This window comes from Sceloporus occidentalis, unplaced genomic scaffold, assembly GCF_023333645.1.
Source record: "Sceloporus occidentalis isolate IW3139 unplaced genomic scaffold, rSceOcc1.0.p SCAF_6, whole genome shotgun sequence".
NCBI classification, from domain to species: domain Eukaryota; kingdom Metazoa; phylum Chordata; class Lepidosauria; order Squamata; family Phrynosomatidae; genus Sceloporus; species Sceloporus occidentalis.
Window position 1 is genome coordinate 32,495,021 of NW_028316986.1, and position 12,834 is coordinate 32,507,854.

At 40.9% G+C, this 12,834-nt stretch overlaps 1 protein-coding gene across 2 annotated transcripts in view; it reads right to left on the bottom strand.

The window, feature by feature from the left end:
- Window positions 1-5,032: 5,032 nt before the first annotated feature.
- The window catches only part of LOC149310581 (voltage-gated delayed rectifier potassium channel KCNH1), a 346,345-nt gene continuing 338,543 nt past the window's right edge, over window positions 5,033-12,834 (bottom strand). Inside the window, exon 12 of one of the 2 annotated variants that reach the window (XR_016281686.1) lies at window positions 5,033-5,129. The gene's annotated coding sequence lies outside the window, so the exon portion shown is untranslated. Of the gene's footprint in view, window positions 5,130-8,588; window positions 8,623-12,834 lie in introns of those variants that run through there. The other variant, XR_016281687.1, reaches the window with a different exon arrangement.

A 12,834-nucleotide genomic window follows, 5' to 3' on the forward strand; every position in this document is an offset into this window, starting at 1 on the left:
GGACATTGAGAAACTGGAGGGTGTCCAGAGGAGGGCGACTAAAATGGTGAAAGGTCTGGAAACCTTGCCCTATGAGGAACGACTCAGGGAGCTGGGGATGTTTAGTCTGGAGAAGAGAAGGTTAAGAGGTGATATGATAGCCCTGTCTAAATATTTGAAAGGATGTCACATTGAGGAGGGAGCAAGCTTGTTTTCTGCTGCTCCAGAGAACAGGACCCGGAACAATGGATGCAAGCTACAGGAAAAGAGATTCCACCTGAACATTAGGAGGAACTTCCTGACAGTAAGGGCTGTTCGACAGTGGAACAAACTCTCCCGGAGTGTAGTGGAGTCTCCTTCCTTGGAGGTCTTTAAGCAGAGGCTAGATGGCCATCTGTTGGGGATGCTTTGATTTGGATTTCCTGCTAGGCAGGGGTTGGACTGGATGGCCCTTGTGATCTCTTCCAACTCTATGATTCTATGATTCTATGATTCTATGATTCTAAGCTTCCCTGCCTTCTCAGAATGTATCTGAATAGCTGGATTGGGGGAATGTATGTCTTCAGCAACCAAACCAAGGTGGTTTGGTCTTGAGTAGACAATTCAGACTCATTAGTATTACTGCTGGGTCTGGTGAAATAACCTACTAGAACTGTTTTGTTGATATAGAACAGGGGTTCCCAACTTGTGGGTCGGGACCCCTTTTTCATGGTGGTCGCCTAAGACCATTGGAAAACACCAATTTAATTACAGTTATGAAGTAGCAACGCAAATATTTTCATGGGTTTGGGTCACCACAACATGAGAAACTGTATTAAGGGGTCATGGCATTAGGAAGGTTGGGAACCACTGATATAGAATCTATAGATTGATACGGCTGCTTGAAGCTTCGAACTCTCCTTTAGTATGAGTCTGTGATAATGGTCAGAATGAACATTTTCCCTTTGAAATTCATCACTTTATCAATTGTGCTGCATTAGCATTTTTGGTCTGTTGGCATCAGCTGTTGCTACCAGTGCCAAGCACATTTCAAGTGGGAAAGAAAATGGGAGGTTGTTGCTACTGCAGAGCATGAGTAGAAAGACCATTACAAGTCACCCTTGAACTTCAAAGGGATATGAGTTCTGCTTGCAACAAATTCTGGGGTCCCTAACCAAGGTAGTTATTTTCTGTATTCCCTAATCTTGAAATCCACAGCTTTTGGTACTTAGAAATCATAGAGACCTGATTAGAAATGATCCCCTTAAAGTGGAATTTAAACTGGGGAAATCTATTATTTTTCAGAAATAACTCAGACAACCACTTGAGAAGAAACATGAAATTGCAGTCATTTGTTCAAACAGGAAAACATACAGTACAGAGGGTAGTCATAATGTATAAAATAGTTTATTACTATAATAAATAAAATCAAAATTTGTCTTTACAAATATTATTTGTGCTTGTTTAAAAATGTCAGTAAGGGAATATTTATTAATGTCAGTGACTGTAACTTTATTGGAACATTCCAAAACAAGAGATATATGTTCTCTCTACTGGCAGCTTTTCAGCTGACCACAAAAATAGTATCTACTTATTCATTTTGTTTTATTCATGCTTGATAAGACAAAAGTGACAAATGCAAAGAAATAATCAGGAGAGATAATATTCTGTGAATTCTGGAAAGGAAGAAAACAAGTGGAATAAAGTGCCCAAACAACTGCATTACTGTTTATCCATAAAGTGTCCATGCAGTGGTGGCTGAAGGTTGCAGTGTGTTTCAGCCAATGAAAAAATATATAGTGTATGAAGGTACAATAATATACCACATTCATTATGAAAAGTCATATTACTTCATATAGCAGTTCATCCTGATACAAGATTATTGAAACTTTCTCTTGTTGAAATGAAGATTCCTCTCAAATATCAGTAAAATCATTGCCCTTTGAAAATTCATTCTTTTTAAAAAACAAAATAAAACCCACCAACACTGGTTGTTTAAATCCAATTATGGTAACATCATGGGATCCCTCACATCAAATAAGTTTATACAACATTCAGGAGTCATGAAAAAAGGTTACAGCATCAGGGAGATACACTGCCTTGCTCATGGGGTAAGAAGTATGTATGGGGAGGGAGTTTTGACTGATAAACAAAACAGGTTGTTTTCACTCCCTGATACACAAAAGTGTCTATGTCTATGATGAGAGAGGGTCTTCAGTTGGTGAAGAAGGAAAGGCTACAGCAAAACTAGTAAGAAGGCAATACGTGGAGGAATAAATTTAAATACTAATGAGTGATTTCTGTTAGAGCTAAAAAATCTAATCAAAGTGCGTTATATCTCGAGGCAACAACTGTGGTGTGCACAATACAGAACATTAGAAAGGGAATCCATGACAGCATCACAGTTTCAATTTTATGATTTACAGGAAGGGTCTTAAGGCTAAACGTTAAGACATCTTATTGCAAGAAGCTTTATTTTGACTTAGCTGGAATCAATCCTTGCCACAACAGTGTGGCTTATGGGGGCTTGAGGAAGTCAGACACTGTACTAATAACAGTGTTTCTTATGTAACTCGGACAGAATTCTTGGAAGCATCCCAGGGAGGCTCACTTGCTTTGAAATGCTTATTATTACTTTTGAAGTGCAGATGATTGGTTATTGCCTCTGTGGCCCCTGAAGACTGCATTCCTTCACTTGGCATCCACTGAGGGATTTGCCAACAGACACTGTGCAGTTATGCCAAGGTGAGAGAACATGCCACTGAAGGGTATCTGAAAGCAACGGTACCCAAACAGCTTCGCAGAAAGCGCAGCATAATAAGCACCTTGAGGTGACCTTTGAACATGAGAAAGAACACTGCCCCAGAGGAGAAATATTCCTTTTGTTTCCAGACCAGCTCTTGCACTACAGAGATACAGTGGACAATACCAACATAACCACAGGCTGCCCCTACATTTTAGGCTACCAGGACATAGGCATGAAACTTGGGAATCAGACATCCCAACAAATAAATAAAATGCCCCATCATTATGCAGCCCATAGATGTCTAAGACAAAGAATGAGACCATGCCATTCTTGAAGTTACTAAGGACTTAAGTGGTTCTTGCATCCATTGGTCTATAATACACATAAAAAGCTATTATCTCCATGAAAAATGCTTCACATTTCGACAGATACTCAAACACAGAGCAGGAAAGAGACTGAAACATTATTTAATTTCCTACATAATCCTCATAAGAGAAATGGTCAGTGACAAATGTCAGTAAATGCTGAACAGGTTCTGACCCTTACATGTAATTATTTTATGATTGAATGGCTGTAACCAGGATCCTTTTCAGACTACACAATTATAGTACTAGAATTTTATTTTAACAGACATAGCAACATCCCATTGGAAACCAGGGGTTTGTAGTTTGGAGAGGCACCAGCACTCTCTGGCTGAGAATCCCTGCAAATTCCAGGACTCCATACAATGGAACTATAACTATTTAAGTGCATTCATAATGCTATCAATGTGTAGTGTGAAAAGTCTCCAGAAGTGAATAGTATTCTATCCTGCAGCTACTGGACTTGTTTAATATAATATAGTTTTGGTTCTATTTAAGTGTTCTTGTGGGGGATAAGAACCACTGGCCTGCTCTTTGCATCAACAAGTCTTTGCATCGGCAATCCTCTTTTCACTCACTGGCTTGTATCCTGTTGGTTACTTCCAATTTGACAAGATCCACTGAATCAATTGTTCAGTGATAAGTCAACATGTAAGGTAAATCCCATTGATTCAGTGGGTTGCCTCTTGTTGGGAGTAATATAGGATTGCTGCCACTATGTTAACCTTGTAGAGAAATACAGTTGCAATCTGCAGTACATTTGGGTTGTCCAAGACAAGGTGAAAAGCAAAGAAGTCATTCTAAACCAGTTAGGATAACAGCAAGATAGGGAAGAATTGTCTGATTTGCCAACATTACCCTCTAGCTCTCAATGCCATTGTCCACACAGGTGTCTTGCACTATGGCCGAGCTGTATGTCTTTTTAGCAGTTTCTCACCTTATACTTCCTGTTACATACTTAGCATAGAATGTTCTGTAACAACTGGCTTTGAGGTTCCTCACTTTCAGCTGTAGAAGCTGTATGAATTGACAACATTTCCACACACATTAAAATCCATGACCCAGTATTACATGCAAACAGATATATACACCAACTACTGATCTTGGAGGAACATCCCCTTCCATGTGAACAGATGCATCCTTTTGACCTAAAATTCCAACCATGAGGCAAACAAAGATATAATCTGCAACAGCTGTTCCTGCAAAAGCCTACTTCCATTCTTGCATCTGGGTGTGTAATGTGGCCATGCTAAACAAGATGCTTTGTAGATTCATACCAGGTGTTAGCTACCGTGTGCTGATATTTAATCTCTCACTTTTCCAATGGCCAAAAATGAACTACTTCTTTATTTACACTGAACAGTGGCATCTGGTGGCTTCCAAGTCAGTGAGGTGGTAAATCCACCCCCAGAATTAGCCTAAACCTTAAAGAAGATATCCAAGATGCAGAATCTATTTTGGAGATAAGTCTCAGCTTGCAGCTTAAAGTATGGACCAAAATGTGGAGTTCATTTTCCATATCATTAACATGGAAGCAACCATGTCTCTCCCAATGCTAAAAATTTTCTAATACATATTCAACACATCTGCACACAAATTCTGGTTGTACCAGTATTTCTTTGGTCATACCCTAGCTGTACAGTTTCAATCTAATCAAAGTTTACAGTGGAAATAATAACATCACAACCCATTGGGAAACATGTTCTTTGTTCTGAATAGATCATCCACAAAGGGAAGACTTCTTTTTGTTATCATGATCATAAAGTCTAGGATATTCTGTTCATAATCCAGTAACATTAACTACAGATCATACTAATACATACATGTGTGCCATGTATCTGCACAATCACATACACTCATTCTGTTGTTAGTATAAAAATCCAATTTTTCAATGGTTCTACACCAAACTCTACACTGAGTCAAAACAAGGAAACATAAAACAAAAATCATCAGGATGTTCACAGTAAATAGCTCTTTCACTTCATTACAGTGAAGTACTGTAGAAGCAGAACATCACCTTCGAAGCTGTTAAACTGGATGTTCTCTGGAAAATCGGGACAGCGCTGTAAATGAAATTTAAAGCAAGAAGGGTGTTTTTAATATAGTACATGTAATCTCAGACAGAAATACACATATTCCAAAGACACAAAGGGATTTTATAAATAATTCTTAGAAGAATTTGCATCATTTTAGAGAGTCACTTTTTAAATAAGGCCTGTATTTAAAAAGTAAATAAGGGCATTTTACCTTAAAACTTCCAAGACAATTTCAAAAGCCTTTATCACAGTAAACATCAACTACTAAGCATCCTGCTGCTAAGACCGTTCCAGAGGATGTGGGGATGTAACACATGATATCTCATTGTGTCTAGTATTACTCACTATTTACAACTGTCTCATTGTTTTGGTGATAATTTCTTTGGTAAACGTCACATTGGATAAAGGATCTGTCATCTGTGAGCTGAAGGGCTCCATTTAGCAGTGGCTGGTGGCTACAGCACTAGAGTGGTGATGAATCCGTTATCAATTTAAGTCAGAACTTTAAAGGGGTTATGTAAAATCAGTTCAGCACCTTGAACAGCCCTGTAAAGTTCGTACCAAAACCAAGAGCAGGCTTACCATACCACTGGCATTTGAGCTGCCACCGGCTCCATTCATGTGAGGTGCCTCTATTCAAAATTTGGGATCCTGCCTTCCTCTGCACTATAGCTTAGCCTAGTTAGCAGACTGCTAAAAGTCTGGAATCTATCGGTAGACCACAATGTGCCTCAGGACACTCTTGCCAGTGTCCCATCACATCTTCATAATTCACTAACAGGGTTTCTTAGTGCCTCTGTTACGTAGCTAAGGATGATTGTAATGTACAAATTAATGCATTGCTAACTTGTTACTATTTCAGTACTCTTAAGTAACAAGTAATGTTACTTTAGCGACATGTTACTTCTGGGGTAAGGGAGGTAGATAATGCCTAATACATGTTGGCCACAATCCTGTATTACCTACTTAGCTATGTAACTATCTTTGTTGTACAACTAAGCAGTGTCTCTTGGTTTGCTTCCCCCATCCCCATTTACCAGACTGCAGGAGATGCAAGCAACAGGGGTTTCTTCTCTGTCAATCAGCAAGAACTTGACATTCCCTCCCTGCCACAATTCCCCCAGCACCAGAGTTTGCTGGCAGATGGGGACTTGGACCATAAGTTTCCACTGGTGGCTGCCTGGGAAGTGAGAACTGGGGAACTTTCACAGTCCCTACCTATTTCCTAAACTAGTGAATACACAGGGATTGGGATTATGAACCAGTCACAAATTTGTAACTCTAGGTTATGTATTTGTAACTGCCTCAGTAAATTCTGCCCTACTTTTATAAAATAACACTTCAAGTTCAATACACAAGACAGTAAAAAGAAAATCTACTGAGATTTCACCAAGTTGGATCTGCTGTTTCATATCCTGGTCCTATAAACTGGAATATAAATCACTACCCACACTGAAGTACCAATGCAGAAAAAGCCATGTGTAGACCTGAACCAGCAAGCCTCTCTTTGCCTTGCATAGCATAGCAGCAGCACATACAGTGGGGCGAATAGCTCTGAAAGAGGAACAGAAATGGCTTCCTAAAGTGTTCTGCTGGGCTGCTCATTTGCTCTGTACTTTAAACAGTAATATCACCCACCTTCCTTCTTCCTTGAGCAAGACTTTTAAAATCAAAGGGGGTGGGATAGGAAAATGCCCCACTTGTTATGCTGCAGAGCCTGTGTTTCTTTAGCACTAGTTCATCCCCTGATATATTTTTAAATCATTATTTCATTTTCCCTGAGAACCTTTATGTAGAACAGGGGTGGGCAAAGTGCAGCCCAAGGGCTGCATGAAGCCTGCTTTGCTTTTTTTTTTTTTTTTTTTTTTTTTGTGGCTCTCAGGGGTCAATTTATTTGCCCTCAAATGCCCTCTAGTGTATATCATGTTTGTGTCCCCTGGGGCAATTTTAGATGAAAGACTGGAGCATGACTTTGGCACAGCTTCTGGCCTCTTAGGACGCTTGCATAATTTAAATAGCACACCTCAAAAGTGACCCGAAGCGGCTTCATTTGGCCTGTCTGCACAGGCCCTCAGTCTGCATTAAAACTAGCTTTTTTGATCCAGGTACTCAAACTTGCCTGCCTTCCAGATTAGAGTTTGGAAGTCAACCTCTTTGCAGATACACAAAACATACCCAACTGTGGTTGCTGACTTCCATGTTAGGGTCCTTTAATATTCCAAAAATATTGTTTTTCTGCAATCAGCCAGTTAGGCAACTAAAGCTATGTGTTAACATGGCCCTTTATCATCTTAATATACTGTTATTATCCAGGAACAGCTTTCTTCATGGCTACGATCCTTGTACAAGCCTTACTGTCAACTAGGTTGCATTTTGCAAAGTTTCTTTACAATGTTAATTACCAGCTTCCTTCTTGCACCTTCTACCTCCTTTATTGCTTTCTCCTCAGTGAGGTGATATTTTTGTTTCTTGTTGACTGGATTCACATATAACACTAAACCAAAGTGTATAATCTTTGGGCGCACATGCTATCTCCTCCAGTCTCCCTGTCTGGTACATAACTCCAAGAAAAAAAATGGAAGCTTTTGCTTCTGTTTTCAACTAAGAACAGCTTCCTGTTATAATCTTTATTGGACAAAATCTGCTAAATCTGGTCTGTTAAAATAAACCAACTTCAAACTATGATTTAGCAAAATGACATACTGTAGCAAAATGGATACATAAACAAAGAATAAGGAGAATTCCTTGTTCAGACAATTCATCTCCTGCTCATCGCTGTTGCAGAGTAGAAGTTCATGCATGTATCACTAAAGAGTAATTTAGAATCACATGCTATCCAGACCTGTAGTGTGCACATGATCATTCTTCAAAGAGTGAGCGAAAGAGAGTTGTGCATGGTGCACATGTGTCATGAAAAGGAGCAAACCACACACCTCCATTCATACTGAACAGGAAGCAATAAATGAAATAGAAAATGCAAGAGGTATCTTTTAATTAAAGGCACAGTAGCACCAAAAAATATCCCCTAAAAGCCTTGACAATGCACGACAAGCTATATGTCTGGCAGTTACCTCACTACCCTATTCTTATATTATATGTACAGTCAGCTCTCTGTATCCACAAATCCTGCATCCACAGAGTCAACCATCCACAGCTTGAAACAATCCAAAAAGCATCCATGGATTTTGATATCCATGGAGGTCCTGGAAGCAAATCCCAAGGGCCCACTACATTTCCACTTTCTCACAAGTATATATAAATACACAAAGGCAATCAACTGGAGGGGGGGGGGAGTTCTTCAGCTTTTCAACTTGTACTTTTCAACCTTTGTACATAATATCACAACTTATAAGGCATTTTGAATTATCAAGTGTATGGCTTTTCATTGATTAATTAATACATGAAATGGACATCATTTTTATATGGATAACAATAATTTTGAAGAAGAAAAAGCCTACATTTTTTGTTTTCAGTTGATATCCATTAGTCACACTAAGGCCATTGTAGGAAGAATTCCTTCCTGTATGGGAGAGAAAAGACAGTGCTTCTCCTAAGCTTGGACTTCCCATTCATGCTTTTTTAAAAAAAATTCTTGCAATCGAAATCACTGCACTGGCTAAAATCCAAAGTGCTTCCTCCTTAAGGTAATTCTGTATAAATGAGGTGAGGGTATCTTAATTCTTTCTTTCAGCTACAACTTCCCATAGCGTATCCTGTGACATTCTCAAAAGGCTCCTGATTTTCAGGGTGTATCCACACAGCAGAATTAAAGTATTTTGACACCACTTTAATGGCTATGACTCTATCCTACAAAATCCTGGGATTTGCAGTTTGATGAGGTATTCAGCCTGCTCTGTCAGAAAGCTCTGGTGCCTCACCAGCTTACAAATCCCAGGATTCTGTAGGATAGCATCATGGCAGTTAAAGTGGTCTCAAAATGCTATAATTCTGCAGTGTGGATACACCCTCAGAAGAGACTTTCCAAGGAAGTACTCAAAAATGAAACTGGAAGAATATGTGAGCAGAAGTCTACATCTCTGGATCCATGCTACTCAAACACAGAGAGACACATCCTGCTTCCCAATTAATTGGAGGGAACATTTAAAAATATTTTAAAGTGATTTTTTAAAAATCAGTCCAACCTGATTAGTCAGCCAAGCACTGAAGCTCTAGAACTAGGGAACTATAAATGTCATGAAAAATAAATTGAGCAAAATGGTCCCAGTTACTGTGCAAGAGTTCATGAGTGCTTTTGTACAGAAGAAATCAATCTTAAGGAACTAACATCCTCCAAAGCTCCCTCACATGACTGCAGTGAAGTTACTAACTGCTGGGCTTTATGTGCTGTATATTATTGTAATCACTTTCTATTTTTGTCCCTAATAATTATGAAGATGGGAGCAAAAACTCCCCTAAATCCCTGCGGTTTAACAACAATCAAAATCTTCTGCAAGGACCATAGGTGAGGTTCAAAAAGTCCCTTTAGGTCCACAGGGCTCTTTTACACTCAGCAAGGCCTCTTCTTGCAGTTATTCTTCAGAAGCAGCACCTCAAAACTGTGCTTGAGGGTATTTGTGACACTGCTGCAGTTTGCAAGGGTTGGTGTGGTGAAGGGCAGTAGGATGTGTAACTTTTGGAAAGAGGAAGACAATGGTTGTGGGGAGATAACACACAATTCTTCAAATCTAGCTCACAATTTGGAAAGATCTAGAATAAACAGAGCTCCCTTTTGTATCCAGCAGAGGCCGATGGATCCAGTGTTCTGCCAGAGTCCAGCCCTGATCTCCCAGCCCCAGAGGAGGAGGCTAAGCCAGGTCCTAGTGCTGATGGGATTCCTCTGGTGGCACAGCAGCCTAGTGGTGACTCTGAGGAGGAACCAGGCCTGGAGGTTCCCTCCTTTAAACAACACAGGGCTGAGAGTGCTGGCAGACGCAGGTCCAGGAGGATTGCTGAGAGACAATTGGCAAACAAGCCTCAGCTGGCACCGAGGAGAGAATCTCCTACTTAAGAAGCAGGGAGACACCAATTCAGTGCTAGAGTTTATTGCATGATCCTTTGGTGTGATTGCTGCCTGCATTGGCTCCTTGTTGCCTTGACTCTTGACCTTGGAACGGACTGGACTCTTGCTACTTCTGGCTGCCCTGACCCTGGACTGACTACTCTGACCTCTGTTTTCCTGACTTTGGCTCTGGCTTACGGCTTGCTCCTTAACTATCACTCCTTGCAGGTTTGTGGACTGTTCCCAGTTGCTTGCTAATTACCTAGCTGAGCCATCCTTATTGGTGTTGTTTGTGTGTGCTGGCCACAGTCCAGGACACACACATATTTCTTAAGATGGCCTCTAGCTTTCAAATCATGGCTTATTGGGAGTCAGTATTACATTTTTCCTGATCTAGGTGTGTGTAATGGTATATCCACATTGCTCAATTATAGCTGTATGATGCCATTTAGTTGCTATGACTCAATAGTGCCAAATCCTGGGATCTTAGTATGAACTTAGGAATTCTTCATTTGAGAGCTCTCACGCCTGTCTGAAGGGAACTGAAACTACTTCACTGAACTACAAAACCTAGGATGCCATATGATAAGACTGTGCCAACTAAAGTGGTATCAAAATGTTATAACTATGTAGTGTGGATGCACCCTAGGTGAGCTTCCTCAAAAATTCAATTCATGTGCACTTTTTGGGCCTGTTCAAAGATGCAATAATGCCACTTACTTATGATACTCTTAAATGAGAATACGAAGTATGCCAGATGGGGATTTTGGAGACAACTACACATTTGGTACACAGACTGTCATATTACAAAAAATGAGATTCATGTGTATAGTGTTAATGCATTTCTGCCCAAACTGACCATAGAAGCTTAATATTTTAATGGCAAATGGATTCCTGGGCCATTATAAACTATGTACATGACAATGAAGAATAGTGAGTCATTATTTCGTACATCTAGCTATCATTTGTATCAAATGATAGACATAGTGCATATTTTCAAAAGTTTAATACAGCTATATTGTTAAAAATATCTTTCTTCCTGAACATTTGTACAGACAGTTTCAGTACTGTAGCTGTACTTTAAACGAGCAGCAATACTGGTCTTTACATAGAAATACTAAATTCTGCAATGTTTGTCACACACCTTAGTGCAGTGGTTCTCATTTTGATCTTACTGATGTATGGAATATTATTTCCCAGAAATCCTGAGCATTGACCATATTGGCTGGGATTTCTGGGAGTAGATGTCCAGGACATCTGGGGGACTAAAGTTTGAAAACCATTGCCTTAGCTCATGGATGTGATGCACTACCATTCTGTGGTATATAGTTCAAAAGGGATAATGAGCAACAAACCCATTGATTTATATGTATACTGTGTATGCATAGTATAATTGTAAAAGTAGTGTTATACTCCAAGTTAGATATGGGGTTTCTTGAAGATTGATAGATCACTAACAACACAGTCCTTTTTTGTCAGTCCTTTGGGGCGGCCTGTAGGTGTTCCTTTCCCCGCCAGATCGGGGCCTCAGCTGCCAGAACGGCCACCTCTGGGTCCCCGATCCACCACTTTCCAGGCCGCGGGGAAGCGGCTAAAGGCCGCTTCCCCGAGGCCTGGAAAGGGGTGCTCTTGGGGCTTCATGCCCCAAGGACACCCGACTGCAGCAGGGACAAGCAGAAAGGGGCCGCCCGGCCCCTTTCTGCCTTGCATCGCTGGCGCAGCCATCTAAAGGCTGCGCCAGCGATGCAAATCCCAGAAGGAGCTCCGTTTTGGAGCTCCTTCTGGTGCCGCGGAAAGGGTGCAATGGCAGCCCCCGTGTGGAACAGGCACCGCCATTTTGTAAGGACTCGAGCCATACTAGGGTTAGGGGCGTCCAGAAGGGACGCACCTTTCTAACCCTAGTACGGACCCAGTCTGTACTGTTACGCCCATGTGGAATGGGCCTTTGTCCTCTTCTTAATGTGATATTCCTTAGTGCAACAGAACTTTCTACAGTGCGCCCGCGCCATACGCGGCCTTGAGCAGGGGCGGGTGGAAGGGGCTGGTGGAAGGGGCGGCGCGTCCCATTCAATTGAATGGGCGCGCGTGCCCGTTGCGCCCCGCGCGCTCCCACGCCGCCGCGCACGAGCCCCATTGTTTCCAATGTGCTCGAGCATAGGCGGAATTTGCCTTACGCGGCGGGATCTGGAACGGATCCCCCGCGTAAGGCGAGGACGGACTGTACAATGCAAGCATGCTTATCTTTCTACAATGCAAGCATGCTTGTTTTCTTTTAGTCCTTATGGTGCGCTAATTGGGTTTCACAAGATGAATGCAGTTAAAAGGAGAAAATGTCACTTCTAAGAATACAAGATAGGAAGTAAATTCCACGCTATATCTTCATGAGGTACTGGGGACCATTCCAATGAGAAGATACACTGGACTGGTCTGCATGCCCTAATGCACCATTGGTTTTCATTTATACATATTTCAGCATCCTTTGGTGTTCATACTGGTTAAAGGAAATTCAAAGGCAAAGCAAACAGTGTGAAAAATATCAAAACACAAAATACTATAAATATCTAGTTGCTGTGAAGAGGATATTTTTCTTGTCACAAATGCATGTACGTACGTGTGGAATGTCTTTGCTTTGAAAGCTCTAAAGTTTCTGTATTAACTTAATAGCTTTTGTGTTTATTTGCAGTTATATAATGACAACAAAGCATTAATTCCCTACCCACCAGTAGGCAATGC